This window comes from Hypanus sabinus, chromosome 21 (assembly GCF_030144855.1).
Source record: "Hypanus sabinus isolate sHypSab1 chromosome 21, sHypSab1.hap1, whole genome shotgun sequence".
Taxonomy (NCBI): domain Eukaryota; kingdom Metazoa; phylum Chordata; class Chondrichthyes; order Myliobatiformes; family Dasyatidae; genus Hypanus; species Hypanus sabinus.
The window spans coordinates 35,903,869-35,925,180 of record NC_082726.1 but is presented as its reverse complement, the minus strand read 5'-3'; the positions used below and the strand labels follow the sequence as shown (position 1 = coordinate 35,925,180).

The following is a 21,312-nucleotide window of genomic DNA, read 5'->3' as shown; positions in this document are numbered from 1 at the left end:
GTTGAGGGCGCTCAATTCCTTCACAATGTAGAGGGGACCCTATCAGAGCAAACTACACTAAACAATCCAATTTGGAGTCATATAGTAAGCACTACGATCAAGTCCTTCGTCCCATCTAATCTATGCTGGCCTAGTCTGTTGACTGGTTGCATCTACCTGCACCAGGACATAGCCCTCCATACCCCTCTCAGTCATGCACCAAACCACACTTCTCTGAAATGTCACAATTGGACTCACATTTACCACCTCTATTGGCAGCTTATCCCACTCTCATACCATCCTCTGAGTGAAGAAGTTTCCCCCATTTAACAAATCTTGCGTCATTTGTTCTGTTATTTGCAGGTCTGCTCAGTGGCACAGTTATCAAAAACTTCTGATGGGATCCCTTTTCTGCTTAGCCCATGATTTCTGTGAAAGACATTATACTGATCTATCAAGATCTTTTTCACTTATGTTCCCTTGTCTGTCTGAGCTACAACCCTAATGGAGGTTATCAAGAAAATGAAGCTTTCCAAATCATCCTTCCAAACATAGACAGGGTGACAGAAATTGTTGGACATATTGAGCCCTGATGACTGCAATTTGTCATTGGCATTTGGTCAAGTCAAGTCACTTTTTATTGTCATTTCGACCATACAGTACACAGTAAAAATGAGACTTTTTCAGGACCATGGTGCTACATGAAACAGTACAAAAACTACACTGAACTACGTGAACTACAGATTGAACAACAATATTACACAAAGGGATTACCCAATCCATATTGAATGCAGTACATTAAACAGTAAGCCATACAAGTGAATCTGTTTCACCTGGAACGTTCGAATCCCTAAATGCTGGAGTGATAAGATTCCTGCTGCATTTCATGTGTTTTCTTAGAAACAAACAATCCAAATTCACCAACTCTTTTTAGCCAAAGATTCTACTATGGTCTCTCTCAGTTTCCACACATCACATCACAAACTTTCCCTTTCCTTGTGCTCTCCACCCTCCTTTCTCTCTGAGCTTAAAATGTTTTCAGTTGCTAACTTCCTCATGCTGGTGAAAGGCCAGAAACATGAAATCTGTTTCTCTCTCCATAGATGCTGTCTGACCTGTTAAGTGTTTCCAGAAATTTACAAAGATTGCAAATAAAATGATAAACACAAGTGGGTCTGCGGATGCTGGAAATCTTGAGCAAAAAACACAAAATGCTAGATTTCAGCAAGTCAGGCATTATCTATGGAGGGGAATAAACAGACAATGTTTTGGCCTGATAGATCGACTGTTTATTCCCCTCATTCGATGCTGCTTGACTTGCTGAGTTCCTCCAGCATTTTCAAGTTCAATTGTCATTCAACCAGGCACACATATATAGATAAACAAAAAAAATGTTCTTCTGGGACCAAGTGCAAAACACAGTACATATATCACATTCAGCACATAAAATAATACTAACACATTTATATTAACTTTATAAAAATATAATGTAGCTGCACACTGTAGATATAAAGTGCATATAAGACATATAGTTATAATACCACTAGTGCTGGGTAGTGGCAGGATGTTCAGCTGTTATCCATCCTAATAGTCCTTGCTCTTATACTACGGTACCTTCTGCTTGAGAGTAGGTGGTGAAATAGGTTGTGAGATGGATGTGAGGAGTCCTCGACAATGCTGAGGGCTTTGCAAAAACAGTGCTTCAGGTATATGTCCTAGACTGAAGAGAGAGATCCAGACAATTCTCTCAGCAGTCTTCACAATCTGGTGCACGGTCTTGCAGTCAGATTGCCTTACAGTTCCTCTACCAGATGGTGATACAGCTGGTCAGGACCCTCTTGATAGTGTTCCGGTAGAAAGTGGTTAGAATGGGGCCTCACTCGCCTTAACCTCCTCAGGAAGTGGAGGTACTAATCTGTGTGTGTTACAAATAAAATGAGTTGGATCAAAGCCGTGTGATCATTAGGATAAAGGAGAAAAGGGGGCATGAAGAACTGTCCACAAGGTCAGGGGCCTGAAGGAGAAATGGTGCAGGATGAGTGAGGGAGAAGGAAGGTAAGGGCTGAATTACCAGAAGAGTTGACTAGGCAGATCTAAAGGGTCGTGAAGTCTAAAATGATGTAGCTTCTTTGACCACTAGTCAATGTAATCGGGTGGATTAAAATGAACGCCATAAATGGTCACTCATCTAGTGGCCTTTTACAAGAGTAGCATTCTTTAAAAACAAGCAGACATTGTCTGGGCAATGACTACTGATGCAAAGCCATTTCAACAAAGAAGTATTTACAGCTCATCCCAGTTCTTCAGCATCCCCTCAGAGAATTACAAATCCAGAGATCCTTATCACAATTAACAGATAACACCCACACCAATGGATTGCAATATTAGCTACATCATTCTTTTACCTTCATCTTACTTATCTAAGTTTTCCACCATGCCTTATGGTAACACTTTTAAAGCTATTCTCTGATAAAAAGATTGAGCTTATTTGATACTTCAGCCAATTACTCTGCAGTTTCCTGGACTTTAACACCCCTCTCCTCCCCCACAGTCCATTTGAAGCATAAATCTTAGCACATGCCCAAATAGTTACACACAGACTAAAGGACTGCCAGAGTAGACAGGAAAGAGAACAGATCCAAGACAATGTCACCTTTGTCCAAGGAGTCAAGAGACTGGGGGGAAATTATCCATAAGAATCCATGAGATCAACTGGCTGTGAAGTGGCATGACCAACTCTCCCTGGTCTACATCCATGAAGATTGAGAAGGGCACAAATTCGACTGGGCATTAGTGAAAGTCATGGCACAAGCAAACACACGACATGCAAGAAAATTTCTAGAAGCATGGTTCTCTGTGAACAGTTCAGTAAACAGACATGTAGCTCTCATTCCTATTTATGAGCCAATGCAGCAGAATTCCAGGCCACAACACACAAAGTTTGCCATGCAAGCTATCAGCAATGAGACCCCCTCCCTATATCACAATTGAGTTTCCATAATGGTGACCAATCAGCTGATTAATAAGTATATGAAGGCCAAGCATTTGGAGGACACACCACAATTAACTTTGCGCTGATGATGTCTTCATGTATGGGGATGAAACATTTGCAAGTAAATTCCCAAGATCAGAGAACAACTCAAACCAACTATCAACAACCTGAGTTACACATTTTCCAAACAAGTTGTATTTGCTAACGATTACCTGTTGTTAAATATAAAATTATATACATACTAAATATGTATGTGAGTGAGAGAGATAGATAGGGAGTGAGATAGATCGGCTGACACTCAACATCAGGAATTGATTGTGAACTTCGGGACGAGGAAGTCAGGAGAATGCACACAAGTCCTCATTGAGGGAAAGGGTGAACAACTTCATATTCCTGGGCATCAACGTTTCAGAGGATCTGTCCTGGCCCCAACACATTGATGCAATCATAAAGAAGGAATGCCAATGGCTATAGTTTATTAGGAGTTTAAGGATATTTGGTATGTCACCAAAGACTCTAGCAAATCTCTACAGATCATTCCAACTGAGAGCATTCTGACTGGTTGTATCACAGCCTGGTGTGGAGGATTGAACGTGCAGGATTGAAAGAAGCTGCAGAGCACTGTAGACTCCACCGGCTCTATCATGGGCAGAATCCTCCCCCACCATCAAAAACATCTTCAAAAGGCACCACACACAAAATGCTGGTCAGCAGGTCTATGGAAATGAATAAGCAGTTGACATTTTGGGCTGAGCCCCTTCTTCAGGAATAGAAAAGAAGGGGAAAGGCACAATAAAAGGTGGGGGAGGGGGAAGGAGGATAACTAGAAGGTGGTAGGTGAAGCCAGGTGGGTGGGAAAGATAAAGGGATGGAGAAAATGGAATCTGATAGGAGAGAAGAGTAGACCATGGGAGAAAGCAAAGAAGGTAGGGCACCAGGGAGGTGATAGTGTTTAAGAAGGCAGCTTCCATCATTAAGGGCCTTCACTATCTATGATATGCCCGTTTCTCAGTACTACCATTGGAAATGAGAATCAGAATCAGAATTAATTTTCATTTATTTGAAATTTGTTGTTTTGGATCAGCATATTGCAATACACAATTTTTAAAAAACTATAAATTACAATTATGTATTAGCAAAAAAAAGAAAAAAAAATAGAGGTAGTGTACACAGGTTTATTGTCCAATCAGAAATCTGATGATGGAGGGGAAGATGCTGTTCCTATAACATTGAGTGTGTATCTTCAGGATTCAGTATTTTCTGCTTGATGGTGGCGATCAGGAGAGGGCGTGTCCTGGGTGATGGAGGCCATTAATGATGGATGTTGCCTTTTTGGGGCATTACTGTTTGAAAATGTACTTGATGCTGGGAAGCTCAAGCCCATGATGGAGCTGGATGAGCTTGCAGTTCTTCCTGATTTTGTGTAGTGACCCCTCCAGACGGACACACAACCACTTAGAATGCTCTCCAATGGTACATTTGTAGAAATTTGGGAGAGTTTTATGTAACATACCAAGTTTCTGCATACTCCTAAATGAAATATAGCTGTGCCTTCTTTGTAATTGTATGAATACATTGGATGGTCAGGAGATGTTGACACCCAGGAACTTGAAACTGCTCAGCCTTTCCACTGCTGATCCCTTGATGAGAACAGCTGTGTGTTCCCTCGACTTCCCCTTCCTAAAGTCCACAATTAATTTCTTGGTCTCACTGACGCTGAGTGCAAAGTTATTGTTTTGACGCCACTCAAGCAGCTGAACTATCTCAATCCTGTACACCTCCTTGTCACCTTCTAAAATCTGCCAACAATAGTTCTAACATCAGCAAATTCATAGATGCCATTTGAGCTGTGCCTAGCGACACAGTCATGGGTGCTGAGAGTGCAGAGCAGTTGGCTAAGCACATATCCTTGAATGGTGCCACTGTTGTCAGTGAGAAGATGTTATTTCAATTCTGACCTGATTATGGTCTCCTGATGAGGAAATGAAGGTTCCTGTTGCCGAGGGAGATACAGAGGTGCAGGATTTCGAGCTTGTTGATTAGTACTGAGGGTATGATAGTGTTGGATGCTGAGCTGTAATCAATAAACAACAGCCTGACACAGATATTGTTATTGTCCAGGTGATCCAAGGCTGAGTGGAGAGCCAGTAAGCTTGCATCCACTGTAGACCCGTTGTGCTGATGGGCAAATTGCATTGGGTCCAGGTCCTTGCTTACGCAGGAATCGATTCTGGGCATGGCCAGCCTCTCAAAGCATTTCATCACATTAGCTGTGAGTGCAACTGGGCGATAGTCATTGAGGCAGTTCATCCTGCTCTTGTAGGATTATCACCTTTTTCAAGCAGATGGGCATCCCCAACTGGATGTGGAAACCATAGAAATGGTGCAGAGGAGATTTACAAGGATGTTGCCTGGATTGAAGAGCATGCCTTATGAGAACAGTTTGAGTGAATGCGGCCATTTCTCCTTGGAGCGACAGAGGATGAGAGGTGACCTGATAGAGGTGTATAAGATGATGAGAGGCATTGATCATGTGAATTGTCAGAGGCTTTTTCCCAGGGCTGAAATGGCTAGCACGAGAGGGCACAGTTTTAAGGTGCTTGGAAGTAGGTACAGAGGAGATGTCAGGGATAAGTTTTTTTTATGCAGAGAGTGGTGAGTGCGTGGAATTGGCCGCCGGCGACGGTGGTGGAGGTGGATATGATAGGTCTTTTAAGAGACTCTTGGACAGGTACATGGAGCTCAGAGAAATAGAGGGCTATGGGTAATCCTAGGTAATTTCTCAGGTAAGGACATGTTCGGCACAGCTTTGAGGGCCGAAGGGCTTGTATTGTGCTGTAGGTTTTCTATGTTTCTAACTGCAGCAGTGAAAGACTGACACCACCTCTTGAAAGATGTTCTGACATCGGCCTTCAAGACAGAGATCACAGGGTCATTGATGTTGTAGGGATTCTCACAGGTGTAGTTTTACACTCCTTTTCAAAGTAAGTATTAAAGGCATTTAACTCATCTAAGAGTGAAGCATTACAGGCTCTCAGGTGATGTTAGACTTCACATAACCCTGTTACAGCTGATGTGCATCTGTTTCCATCATTAACTTCAATCTTGTTTTTTTGCTCTTAAAATAGCCCTTGTAGGCCGTACGGTACCTGGACTTCTTGTATTGTTCTGGGTCACCGGTCTTGAATGCCATAGATCTAGCCCTCAGCAGACTACATATCCCCTGGTTCATTTATTGACGGTTTTTGGTTTGGGTATGTCCAGTATGTGCTTGAAGGCACATACTCATCTTCATAGGTCTTGATGAAGTTGGTAACAGCTGTGGTGTATTCATTCAGATCTGAACTTGAATCCCTGAATATTGTCCAGTCCACTGACGCAAAGCATCCTATAAGCACTCCTCCACACCCTTGATAATATCTTCTTGGTCCTCACCACTGGTGCTGTGGTCTTTAGTCTCTGCCGTTGTGCTGGGAGTAGAAGTACAACCAGGTGATGGGACTTCCCAAAGTGTGGGCATGGGATGGTATGGCAAGCATTCTTGATGGTGGTTAACAGTGGTCAATTTGTTGGCTCCTCTAGTTTGACTAGTAATATGTTATTGGTAGATGTTCACAGATTTCTTCAAGCTGGCCTAGTTGAAATCCCGAGCAATGATAGGGAAAGCATTAGGGTGTGCTGTTTTGTCGCTGTTCATCATGCTGCTCAGCTCCTCTGGTGCCTGCCTGACACTGGCCTGAGGTGGAATGTATACCGCTACCAGGATGATGGTGGAAAACTCCCATGGCAGATAAAATGGACAACACTTGAGCACTAGATGTTCTGGAGCAGTTGAGAACAATCAATTTAAGAATTGCTTCTTCCCCTCAACCATCAGATTTCTGAATGGTCCATGAATCTATGAAGTCTACACTATTTATAAAAGATTATAAGATCTAGGAGTAGAACTAGGCCATTTGGCTCATGCAGTCTGCAACACCATTTCATCATGTTTGATCCAATTTTCCTCTCAACCCCAATCTCCTGCCTTCTCCCTAAAACCCTGCATGCTCTGACCAATCAAGACTCTAACAATCTCTGCCTTAAATATACATAAAGATTTGACTTCCACAGCTGCCTGTGGCAAAGAATTCCACAGATTCACACTCTCTAGCGAAAGAAATTCCTCCTCATCTTTGTTCCAAAAGGATGCCCCTCTATTCCAAGGCTGTGTCCTCTGGTCTTAGACTCTCACATCACAGGAAACATCCTCTCCACGTCCATTCTATCAAAGCCTTTCACCATTTGGTAACCTCATTCTTCTGAATTCCAGCAAATACAAGTCTTCATATGACAAGCCATTTAATCCTGGAATAATTTTCGTGAAATTCCTTTGAGCCCTCTCTTGTTTCAGCATATCCTTTCTAAGATCAGGGCCCAAAATTGCTCACGATACTCCATGAGGCCTCACCAGTGCTTTGTAAAGTCTCATAGAAACATGGGAAATAGGTGCAGGAGTAGGCCAGTCAGCCCTTCGAGCCTGCACCACCATTCAGTATGAACATGGCTGATCATCCAACTCAGAACCCTGTACCTGCTTTCTCTCCATACCCCCTGATCCCTTTAGCCACAAGGGCCATATCTAACTCCTTCTTAAATATAGCCAATGAACTGGCCTCAACTGTTTCCTGTGGCAGAGAATTCCACAGGTTCACCACTCTCTGTGTGAAAAAGTTTTTCCTCATCTCGGTCCTAAAAGGCTTCCCCTTCATCCTTAAACGGTGACCCCTCGTTCTGGACTCCCCCAACATAGGAAACAATCTTCCTGCATCTAGCCTGTCCAATCCCTTTAGAATTTTATATGTTTCAATAAGATCCTCCCTCAACCTTCTAGATTCCAGCGAGTATAAGCCCAGTCGATCCAGTCTTTCTTCATATGAAAGTCCTGCCATCTCAGGAATCAATCTGGCGAACCTTCTTTGTACTCCCTCTATGGCAAGAATGTCTTTCTGCAGATTAGGGGACCAAAACTGCACACAATACTCCAGCTGTGGTCTCACCAAGGCCTTGTACAACTGCAGTAGAACCTCCCTGCTTCTGTACTCGAATCCTTCAACATCATATCCTTCCTTTTATATTCTAGTCCTCTTGAAATGAATTCTAACAATGCATTTGCTTTCCTCACCACAGACTCAACCTGCAAATTAACCTTTAGAAGATCCTGCACAAGGACTCCCAAGTCCCTTTGCACCCCAGATTTTTGTATTTTCTCTCCATTTAGGAAATAGTCAACTCTTTCATTTCTTCCACCAAAGCAAATGACCATACACTTCTTGACTCTGTATCCTATCTGCCATTTCTTTGCCCATTCTACTAATCTAAGTCCTTCTGTAGCCTCTGTACTTCCTAAAATTGCTCCCCTCTTTCTATCTTCATATCACCTGCAAACCTTGCAACAAAGCCATCAATTCCATCATCTAAATCAATGATGTATAATGTAAAAAGAATTGGTCCCAACACAGACCCCTGTGGAATTCAACTGGTCACTGGAAGTCAACCAGAAAAGGCTCCCTTTGTTCCCACTCTTGGCCTCTTGCCATTCACTGCTTTACCCACGGGCTCATTGTTTGTAAAGCAGCCTTATGTGTGGCACCTTGTCAAAGGCTTTCTGAAAATCCAAATGCATATCAACCAATTCTCCTTTGTCTATTCTGCTTGTTATTTCTTCAAAGAATTCCAACAGATTCGTTAGGCAAGATTTTCCCATGGAAACCGTGCTGACTATGGCCTGTTTTATCATGTGCCTTCAAGTACTCTGAGACTTCATCACTAATAATCAGCTCCAACATCTTCCCAACTACATGGTCAGACGAACAGGCCTATAGTTTCATTTCTTCTGCCTCTCTTCCTTCTTGAAGAGTGGAATGACATTTGCAATTTTCCAGTTTTCCAGACCAGTGGTCCTTAGTGAATTTAGTGATCCTTGAAAAATCATTACTAATGCCTCAACAATCTCTTCAGCCACTTCTTTCAGGACTCTGGGGTGTGCACCATCTTGTCCAGGTGACTTATCTACTTTCAGATCTTTCAGTTTCCCTAAAACCACCTCTCTAGTTATGGTAACTTCACACACTTCATGACCCTTGACACCTGGAATTTCCACAGTACTGCTAGTATCTTCCACATTGAAGACTGACACAACATACTTACTCAGTTTGTCCACCATTTCATTGTTGTTCCCCCACCCCCATTACTACCTCTCCAGTGTCATTTTTTAGTGGTCTATTATCCACTCCTGCCTCACTTTTATACTTCATGCATCTGAAGAAACTTTTGGTATCCTCTTTAATATTACTGGCCAGCTTACTTTGGTATCCCATCTTTACCTTCTTAATGTCTTTTTTAGTTCCCTTCTGTTGGTTTTTAAAAGCTTCCCAATCCTCTAAATTCCCATTAATTTTTGCTCTATCATGTGTCCTCTCTTTGATTTCTCTAGTTAGCCATGGTTGTGTCATTTTTTCTTTAGGATATTTCTTCCTCTTTAGGATGTATCCTGTGTCCTCTGAATGACTCCAGAGATTCCAGCCATTGCTGTTTTCTCTGCCAGTGTTCTTTTCCAATCAATTCTGGCCAACTCCTCTCTCAGAACTGGGAGGACTGAAAAACCAAGTTCAAATCTAAGAGGGCAGCAGGACATGGGAGGTTTGGCAAGGAGAGAAGGAATAACCCTGATAGGGTGAGGCCAGACTTGCTCCAGAACATCTGGCGAGGAAGCGCACAAAGAAATGTAATAATTGTGAAATGCAGGGTTGCAAAATACCTCTGGCCGGTCAGGCTATGCCAATGGAGAACGAAAAGCTCAGTAACATTACAGATCGTTACCTGACCCACTCTGGGTCAGAGAAACTGAGTTATCTGAATTTTAGAACTTTATATCAAGTTCAGGAGACTGTAACATGTCCATTCTAGGCCCCTCAGGATTCGGTTGCACCTCATTATAGTAGTGTGTGCAGTCATAGGCAGACAGATCTGAGTGTAGAGCTGGTAAATAAATGAAGTGAAGGAACATTGATCAGAGAGAATGGGAGATCAAGAGTTTCTTTTGCATAAGACAGGTCTGTTCAAGGGATTATTAACGGTGACGTAGAAGTCTTCCATAAGTCTGTTACTAGAGGCTTTTAAGCTTAAGTATCTTATGCTCAATGGCAGAGGAGAGAAGACAGAATAACCAAGTTCTTTGATTATGGTGGCTACTTCGGGAAGTGTTGACGGTGAGGAAAGGAAGGCTGGTTTGTGTGATGCATTGGGCTGCATTTGTAACTCTCTGCAATTTCTTGAGTAGTCAATATTTCTGTTAAAATTGGTAGAAGAGGAAGCTACAGTTCTGGAAAATAAAACATCACAAAGACACCTGTGTGGATAGTCTCACTGTCCAGTATGCTGGAGGAGGTGGAACAGAGAGAATGGAATGGAGTCCTTACAGGAGTCAAAAAGGAAGTAAGAATAGGAGCCATAGCTATGGAATTCTATCCATTTCTAATGGATATTTGTCACCAGCCTACCACCGAGATACAGGCAGAGAGGGAAGGGAAGGGTGAAACTGGGAGCTGGCTGGAAATTAGCAGCAAAATAAATGACATTTTCAAGTACTGCATTAGTGCAGGAAGCAGCGTCAATACAGTCATTGAAGTAACAGTACAAGAATTGTGAAAGGGGACCAGAGTAGCACTGAACCTCTGTAGTTGGTGTGTGGAAGGCACTGACAGAGCCAGTGGTGGAGGCAGATACACTAGTGAAATTTAAGAGACTACTAGACAGGTATATGGAAGAATTTAAGGTGGAGGGTTATATAGGAGGCAGGGTTTAAGGGTTGGCACAACATTGTGGGCCGAAAGGCCTGTACCATGCTGTATTGTTCTTTGTTCTTTGAAACAAAAACTGTTTGATATAACCCACAAAAAGATAAGTGTCATTTGGGCCTTTGCAAATTCCCATAGCAACACCTTTGATATGGAAAAAGTGAACAGAGCAGAAGGAAAGGTTGTTTAATGTGAGGACATTGTGACCTACACTGCTGTAGTAGCACTTCCGTACTTTCATTCTCCAACCCTCTTGGAAAAAAACATACAGCAGACATTCCCCTTGCTGATTATGTGCTGCATTACAATGCTAGCTTTCAGGGTTACATGCTCAAATTACCAGTGCTCCAGCTTAGTGCAGACTTTACTGTATTTAAACAATTATCTTTTCCATTATTCTTTTACCAAAGTGTATATTTTCACTTTTCTCCATATTTTACTCTATTTGACAACTTTCTGCACACTCATTTCACCATCGATGCCTTTTTGTAAACTCTTAGTCTTGGCCTCACAGCTTGCCTTCCCATTTTGCATCTTTCTTAAATTTGTCTGCAGTATATTCACTTCCTTATTCTAAATCATGATAGCATTGATCTCTGAGTCTCCACTGGTTATATATTGCCAATCTGAAAATAACCCACTAATCTCAGTTGGTGCCTCCTGTTTGTTAGCTAATCCTCTATCCATTCTAATACATTTCTTGCAACATCACAAACACTTGTCTTGCAAAATAAACGTTTGTGTGGCATGTTGTTGGACAGAATTTGGAAATCCAAAGATCTTAAATCTACTGGATTTTCTCTATCTACTGATTCCGTGGTGATGCTTCCTCAAGGAAATATTATATATTTTTGAGGCATAGTTTCCCCTTCATGACTCCATGCTGAATGGCTTCATCAAATTATGGTTTTCCAAATGTTCTCCTGTTATCTTCTGAATAACTGACTCTGAAATTTATTTAGGGACACATTCCAGCCCAATGAGTCCACATCACCCAATTACACCCATGTGAGCCATTAACCCACTAACCCATAGGTATTTGTAATGTGGAAAGAGACCGGACACCTGAAGGAAATCCAGCTGGTAACCGGGAGAACGTACAAACTCCTTACGGGGATGCTGCATTTTTGGGCTATCATTAACTTTTACCACCTTATTATTTGCCTTTCAACTTAATGTCCTCCCTAATTTCCTCTTAACATCCCCTCTTACTTTTTTTCCTCATCAGGTTATATATTCACTGAGCATCATCTCACTCCTACTCTATTTGTCCAGCCCACTTTAGCCCATTCTATAAACTTACCTTTTTAATTCCCCTTATTGAAGTTTAACATAGTTGCTTCATACTCAAGTTTTTCACTCTGTAACTGAATGCCAAATTATATCAAGCCATCGCTTCTTCCTAGAAGTGCCTATAAAAAGTATTCATCTTTCTTTGGAAGTTTGAATTGAATCACAGTGGATTTATTTTGGCTTATTTTTGACATAGATCAGTAGAAAAAGACTCTTGTGTCAAAGTGAAAACAGATCTCTAAAAAGTGATCTAAATTAATTAGAAATATAAAACACAAAATGACACACCAAATCATCACTTGTGCAGCTGATTGGTTTTAGAAGTCACATAATCAGTTAAACGGAGATCACCTGTGTGCAGTCACAGTGCTTCAATTGATTGTAGTAAAAATACACCCTTATCTGGATGGTCCAATTGCTGGTGAGTCAGCATCCTGGCAAAAGCTAAATCACAAAGGCAAAAAAAAACCACTCCATGCAACTCTGCGTAAAGATTATTGAAAACTACAAGTCTTGCTGGAATACAGATGGATTCAAGAAAATCTCCCAATCACTGACTATCCTTTGGAGTACAGTCAATGATGAGTAAGTCAATCATCAAGAAATGGAAACAATATGGCACAGCTGTAAATCTGCCTAGAGCAGGCTGTCTTCAAAAACTGAGTGACTGTGCAAGAAAAGGACTAGTGAGGGAGGCCACCAAGAGACCTAAGACACTCCGGAGGAGTTACAAGCTTCAGTGCCTAAGATTGGAGAGACTGCATGCACAACAACAGTTGCCAGGGTGCTTCACCAGTTGCAGCTTTATAGGAGAGTGGCAAGAGAAAGCCACTGTTGGGGAAAATCTAACACTAAACCTGGGCTAGATTTTGACTGAAGGCACATGGGTGACTCTGAAGTCAGTTGGAAGAAGGTTCTATGGTCTGATGAAACCAAAATTGAGCTTTTTGACCATCAGACTAAGCTCTATTTTTGGTGTAAGCCAAACACAACACATTAGCAATAACATGGTGGTGTCTGTTGTGGGGATGCTTCACTGCAGCAGGCCCTGGAAGGCTTGTGAAGGTAGAAGGAAAAATGAAATCCTAGAGGAAAACCTGATGTAGTCTGCAAGAGAACTGTGACTTGGGAGAAGATTTATTTTCCAGCAAGACAATGACCCCAGCGATAAAGCCCAAGCTACATAGAATGGCTTAAAACTAATGAAGTTAATGTTCTGGAGTAGTCAAGTCAGTCCAAACCTCAATCCATTTGAGAATTTGTGGCTCTACTTGAAAAGGACTGTTCACTCATGATCCCCATGCAATCTGACAGAGTTTGAACAGTTTTGTGAAGAAAAATGGGGAAACATTGCAGTGTCTAGAAGTGCAAAGCTAATAGAGACCTATCCATACAGACTCAAGACTGTAATTACTGCCAAAGGTGCATTTACTAAATACTGACCTGAAGGGGAGGGGGAGGGGTTGGGTGAGTAATGATGCAATCAATTATTTTATGTTTAATAATTGCAATAAATTTAGACCAATTTGTAGAAATTTTTCACTCTGACACAAGAGTCTTTTCTATTGATCAGTGTCAAAAAAGCCAAATTAAATTCACTGTGATTCAAAGTTGTAAATCAATTAAACATAAAAAATTTGTGGGGTGGGGGGATGAATTGTTTTTATAGGCACTGTATTTTACTTTGAGGTCACTTATTACACATTATTAGATCCAAGATTGTCTGTTACCTGTATAGCTACAAAATAATGCTCCAGGAAACTATCCCCAAATGCTTTTCATGAATTGATTATTGTGGCCAGCACAGGGTAAATGTTGAAAGGATGTTTATTCTCACGGGAGAGTCCAGAAGTGGCCACCATTATTTCAGAATAAGGGAAGACCCTTTTAAGAATGAGATGTGGATTGTTTTCCTGTCTCTGAGGAGTCTTTAGAATTCTTTCCAAAGAGGGTCAGACTCCTTCTGCATACGCAAGTCTGGAATAGTTTTCTAATCAGTAAATAAATCGAGAATTATGGAAAAAAAAAGAACAAGAAAATGGCTTTGAGGAATATCAGATTAACTTTGATCTTTCTAAGTGTCAGAGCAGCCATTGGAGCTGAACGGTCTACTCTTGTGTGCACCTCTTATTGAATCATGGGGATTAGTCAGCCATGATTAATGTACCAGTCCTTTTACATACCTGGATTATACTTCATTTATACCCTTCCAACAACAAGGATTTTATTGGGATCCTATACCCATTTCTATACCTTTTTTATTTTTTTAATCTCCATTCAAATGGACTCCACATTTTCTAAACTTAGAGTTTCTCATTACTGCAATATTTCATCTCTTCTCAGCAGAGCTACCTAACCATCTTTTCATTCTATCTGTTCCTAAGGATTATACACCCTTGAGCATTGGGTTCCCAGCTTTGAACTCCCTTAGTAGCCATCATATCGTACCTGTTTATTTCCATTTCTGCTGTTGGCTCTTGATATTTGTGTCAGATGCTACATGAATGTGGGTACAGAGCTGGTAATTTTGCCTTTTTTATGTAACCACCCTTCATAGGACTTCAATTTTAATAAAAGATATTTCATGGAAAAGCCCCATCCTTTTTTTTCATAGATTGCTCTGTGTCCATGTCACCAAGAGTGATTTGCATTGCAAAGGTACATAGGGGTATTACAAGGAGGAGAGTGACAATCAGCCAGAGAAGCAGTTTGGTTGCATGCCTATGTGTGAGTGTGAGTGTGAGTGTGTGGAAATGTTGTCAGGCAGGTACAGTAGGTGTTTGCTTGTTCATTACTATCCCCCTTCTCTCTCCATGCTTCTCTTTGCTCTCCTCCACCTCTGTCACTCATTCCTCAATCTCCCTCCATATTTCTCACAGCCACCCAATCTTCCCTCTCACCCTGCTGTGCTCCTTCTGCCAATAAACTTCCAGCAGTGTCTGGCTGCAGTTCTTTCCTCACCAACACCTCCCCCATCACTCTTCCTCCCCACTTTCCAGTCTATCATCCTCACCATTCTCTCCGTCGCCCACCCTCTCACTCTTCCATTACCTCTCCATCTCTCACTCTCTCTATCCCTTTTATAACTCTGAATTCACCCTGTTAGCTCCACCTTGCTCTCTTGTTCCCAGAAACTCTTGGCATTCTCTCCAGCTTTTATCTCATCATCAATCTAACATTTAACCCCCACAACAAAATTTCTTTCCTCCCTTCAATTCTCTTTCTGAGGGACTCTGCTCCCCACCTCAGGTCAAATAGGAGCAGAAATAGGAACCCTAATCTGAAATGTTGGTCAGCAGAGCAGGTGACAAGTGTAAAATGCTCCCATCATCAATGCAACAGGCGGAAGGGGTAGGATCTAAGGATTGCCATGTATTGATAGAGTCCAAGGACTGGACCTGACATTTGTTGGGCCAGAGGTTCATAAGCATCCATGTTTGGCATGGGGGGAGGGGGGAGTTGGGAGCGGCAATGGCAATAAGGACCGGGCTTACTATAGGTAGATTACTTGGACCAATAACACAGGGGACAACTTTAGTGGTGGTGGTGGTGGTGGTGGTGGGGGGGGAATAATTGGGTGGAATGTTAGCATTGCAATTACCATAAGATTTTATATGCTGGTGATCTGAGTCTGTTTCTCGCTGCTGTCTGTAAGGATTGTATATTCTCTCCATGACAATGTGGTTTCTCCCACATCTGGAAGGTGTACAGGTTTGGGTTAGTGAGTTGTGGGCATGCTATGTTGGCACTGGAAAGCATGACAACACTTGCAGGCTGTCCCCAGCACATCCTCGGATCATGTTGTTTATTGATGCAAACAACGCATTTCACTGTATGTTTCAATATACATGTGACAAATAAAGCTAATCTTACTTTTAAAAAAACCCAGCAAGGATTGTGATCCAGTGTTCTTTAGATTTACTGATAGAAAATACCAGTGACCCCCCCCCCCCCCAATGTTCTGAGGAAACTCTTTATTATTTGATAAAGTGTCATTAAAATAGTCTTCTTGCCAAGAATGGACTGGCAGGTGCACCAGCAATGTGGACAATAAGTTGGCTTAGTTACAGAAGAAAAAGAGTTGTGGTGACTGCTTACTTACTGGGCAGTAATAAGGTATTCAGAGTGTGGTGTTCCTCAGAAACTAGTGCCGTGGATACGACTCTTCCCATTTCTGTATTGATTTGGGTAAATGGGACAATTTCAAAACTCAGTAGTGAACAGTGGGAGGACCGGTGGGAGACTCCATGCTGTAGGGATGAGAAACACCTAGCAGATTGAATTTATCACATAGAACGTCAGTGATAATGTTTTAATTGGAAGATCAAAATCATGCATTAGATCAGAGGTTCAATTCTAAAGTGGGCACAAGAACTGAGAGAAAGTGATATCCTTATAAACCGAGTAGCAGAGATGTTTAAGAAAGTGGTAATAAATCAATGGAAATTCAATCTTCATTAATAGAGACACTGAGTATAACAATGTCCAAAGTACGATGAAGGTCTGGACTTTTATACTCAAATGTCCTTATTAATACAGATATCATGTCTCATCTAACTTCTATTGAAATATAGCTGTTGTTGGGCCGCCTTTGTACTTGCATCAATATGTTGGACCCAGGATAGATCTTCACCTGGGAACTTGAAAATGTTCACCCTTTCCTCTGCTTATCCCTCGATAAGGATGTGCATGTGTTCCCTCAACTTCCCCAATCAATTCCTTGCTCTTACTGATGTTGACTGTAAGGTTGTTATTGTGACATCACTCAATCAGCTGATCTATCTTCTCACTCCTACATGCTTCCTTGTAACCATCTGAAATTCTGCCAACGACAGTTGTCTCATCAGCAGACTTATAGATAGCATCTCAGCTGTGCCAAGCCACACAGTCATGTGTGCAGAGAGAGTAGAGCAGTGGGCTAACCACACATCCTTGAGGTGTGCCAGTGTTGATGGCCAACAAGAATGAAATGTTATTTCCCATCCTCCCTCACCGTGCATGGGGAAGTGATTTTGTTTGGCATTGTGTTCAGTGAAACATCAAAAGCCTGTTCCTGCGCTCTACTGTACAGTTCTGTGACACAGCTATAAGGTGATTGGCATAAGAACACCACAGGTAATGTGAGGAGATCTCTATTTTTTAAATGTGGAAAGAGTGATTAGCAATTCAAATGTATTGCCTGACAACAAAGTAGGAGCAGATCCAATCATGCATTTCAAAAGGGAATATGGTCAAAACTTGAAAGGAAGGGCCCCAGACAGTCTGGTGGAATTTCACTGCACATGGCTTGGATAATTAAAACTCTAATTGTTGCTTTCTGCCATTGAGTAAATTTTCTATCCAATCTAGTATTTATTCTTCGATCCTTGAAGCTTTTACTTATCTAATTAATTTCCACATAGGACAAGGCCAAATCCCTTGCTAACATCTGTATCACCTACATCAAATAAACTGCGCCTTTTTTGATAACTTGTGAATAAATTAAATTTATGTAGTCCTTTATGGTCATCCCTTAACAATCCAGTGTAGCTCCTCAGTTGGAAACTGTGCCTTTCTAAATGACGATTTCCATTGGCCTTAAAATTTTGTCTCAATAATTTCCATGTCTATGATTTTAGACTGGCTGATTACATTTTTTGGTCTATTGCTTTTTTCTTTTTAAATAAAACTTCCTGTATTCCAATACCATGTCTAAAGTCAATGAGAATTTGAAAATGCTAGTTAGAATTTTCATTGGAACCAAATGTAGCTTTGAGAGCTACCCAGACAAAGGCTTAAAAGGCCTCCACTGTTGCCTTTTTATGATTTATTCTGGGACATGCTGGTAAGTGCTCTACAATTAATACCTTGAGGGCTACCATTGATCCAAAAGAGCCATACAAATAGAATGGATATAACAGCAAACCAGAAGTAGAGCATTTTAAAGTAAGTGACACACCACCAGACTCCTTAAGCCCACTGAGGACACAGAAGCAAAATACTGAAGATTATGGAATTCTGAAATACAAACAGAACAAACTGTTCATTAGATTTAATCACCAATGTGGTGTCAACTGTTTCTCTCACCACATTGCTGTTAGTCTAGTATGTCCAGCATTTTGTGACTTTAATTTTTCAGTCAGCTGCAAGACTCAAGCAGGCATGTAGAGGCAGTGTTTCAAGCTGGTAATTCTCCCCTCCGAAGTTTCAATAATTTAAAATAAATTACCTCTAAGTGCTTGCCATCTGAAGATGTCCCTTAACATCCACCCTCTCAAAACCTGTAAAGCCTTACATGTTTCAATGAGATCACCTTTCACTCTGAAATAGTTCGAAAAATATAGGCCGAAGGTACTTAGACTACATTCAGTCCTCTTGGCTCACGAAGCAATCTTGCAAATCCCCTTTGTTACAATCAAGACGTTATTTAGAGAAGAAGGTCAAGACTACACAGTAATTCTCACCAAAACCTGAATGCTTTTAAACAAAACTTCTTTACTAAAACCCCTTCGCAATAGTTAGCATAAATATACAGTGTTGGATATTTAATATGGGAAAAGCAAAGAGAAAGAAATATTGAAGTATCTAAAACTGGATAAACCATCGGGCAGTGATAAATTACATCAAAAACCCTGAAAAGAAACAACTGAGGAAATGGTGGTAGGCCTGCAATCAAATGCAACAAGTTGAATTCAGGGGCTGTGGACACCACTGGCAGTGCCAGAATTTATTGTCTGTTCCTAATTGCCCATGAACAGAGGAAGCAGTTAGGACTCAGCCTCATAAATGGATCTGGAGTCCCAGATTGACAAAACCAGGGAAGGACAGCTGAATTTCTTCCAATAATGAACATCAATGAACCAGAAAGGTGTCTAAGCAGCAATTCTGTCATTTCATGGTTATTGTCACTGTTAACTTTTAAAGAAAATTAATTTGAACTTAAGTCCCTCAGATGCCATGGCTGTTTTCCACTCTGAGACTCTGGAAAGAACAATGTACTCCATAGCAAGAGCAATGAAATGAGTAACAATTGTGCAGTGACACTAACTCATGAAAACATTGCAACAGTTGCACTCAATCATTATGAATAAAAAACAGACAAGTTTTGACTCTGAAGGTGACATTAAGCAAAGAGTTTCAAAGGGCATCTGTTCAATGCAACTGATAATGGAGCTGCACAATGCAGAAACAGACCCTTCAGCCCACTACATCAATGCTGACCACCATATCGATTTATAATGATCACTCCTGTCTATGTTAATTCCATATCCCTCTATGCCCTGCTCATTCAAATGCCTTTTCAGATGCCTCTTAAATGTTGTTACTATTCCTGCCTCCATCTCCTCCTCCTCCTCTGGCAGCTCATTCCAGGTATCAATGGAGGGTTTTATCCACCTGGTCCCCTTTACACCTCTTCATTCTCATCTTAATCCTAAGGAAGAATGTGATGGCATTGGAGAGGGTCCAGAGGAGGTTCACAAGAATTATCCCAGGAATGAAAGGGTTAACATACGAAGAGCATTTGTAGGCTCTGGGCCTGTACTTACTGGAGTTCAGAAGAATGGGGGGAGGGGATCTCATTGAAATCTATTGAACACTGAAAGACTTAGATAGAGTGGATGTAGAGAGAATGTTTCCAATAGTGGAAGAGTCTAGGACAATAAGGCATAGTCTCAGAATACATTTCTACAGTACAACTACAAAAAAACCAAAAACAAAATGAAGATTAATACAGTGCAAAACAAATGTATCTAATATATAATTCTTAATAATAAGGGAAAAGCACCCAAAATAAAATCATATAAAGTTAGTATCCTCCCCACCCTTCCACTACAAAACTCTCGGCCAACCATTAAAATATGTAAAAGAAAAATTAATCAGAGCGTTCGACCCCACAGAGCTGTAAATATATATTTAAAAATTATAATGCCTACTACCAAAACTATAATGTAATTCCCATTAAAAAAAAACGTAATATTTACAGAACAAAAAAAGCTGGAAGTAAGGGATTATGGTACAGAAAAAAAAGAATAAATTTAATCTAAGAGGAGTTATGAAAGTATTCAAGAAAAGGTCCCCACACCTTATGAAACTTTATGTCTGAATTGAGAAGTGAATAACGAATCTTTTCAAGGTCCATGCAGGACATAATATCACTAAGCCATTGAGCATGAGTGGATGGGGCAACATCTCTCCACCTGAGAAGAACTAAGTGTCTAGCCAAAAGAGAGGCAAAAGATAGTGTTCGACGTTTAGTCGGACTCAAACGCATGTCTGCCTCACCCAAGGTACCAAAATGGGCAATCAGAGGATTAGGTTCTAAGTGGCAATTAAGAATATAGGATAAAGATTAAAAAAACTTCTCTCCAGAATTTCTCTAGACTAGGACAAGCCCAGTACATATGAATAAGAGAAGCCTTGCCCCCTTTACACCTGTCACAAACAGGAGTAATGTCAGTTTTAGACATATGAGCCCTATATACAAACTTAAACTGCAAAAGGCAGTGGCAAGAACATAAAGGGGTTGAATTAACTGACTTAAGAATTGAATCCCAAATCGCATCAGATAAAGAAAATGATCATCTATGAAAATATCTTTAAAACGCCTAATGCCCTTTCTATACCAATCATGAAATGTTGAGTCTTGCATAGAAGGTAGGAAAAGATAATTGCATAAAATAGGACTAGAGAGAGAAACCATGAAGGCCATTATATTTTCTGTATATCCTTCCTAAATTTTTATACTTATTTCAGTCTTTACCAATTTTTATTTCTAAAATTTGTTTTGATTCATTAGATTCTATCATTTTGTCCTGTCTATGGAAGGGCAAACGTTCTAGACATAATAAAGCTCACTTTCAATAATCTAAAAAGGAAGGCGGTATGGCTTTGCCTAACTTCCATTTATATTATTAGGAAGCCAAAATTTGTTATCTTACTTTTTGGTCCTTCTTTCATAATCAGACTGACTACCCAAAATGGGTGGCAATGGAGTTGAACTCTAGTAAGGATCTCTCCATTTCTGCACTTCCTTGTCACTTACCTAGACTAATTGTTAATCCTCTTATTAGACATACTCAAAGAATATGGGCTCAGTTTAGAAAATGGTGTTTTTTAAAAAATCTGTTGCACTGTACTGCTGCTGCAAAACAAGAAATAACGCAATATATGTCAGTAATGGTAAACCTGATAATGATTCTGATATCTGCCTCCTATCTATTACTCAATTCT

General features: G+C 40.8%; 1 protein-coding gene across 7 annotated transcripts in view; it reads right to left on the bottom strand.

Annotated features, from left to right (window-relative positions):
• shld2 (shieldin complex subunit 2) overlaps nt 1-21,312 on the bottom strand; it is a 120,234-nt gene that overhangs the window by 22,541 nt on the left and 76,381 nt on the right. The window lies entirely within an intron of this gene.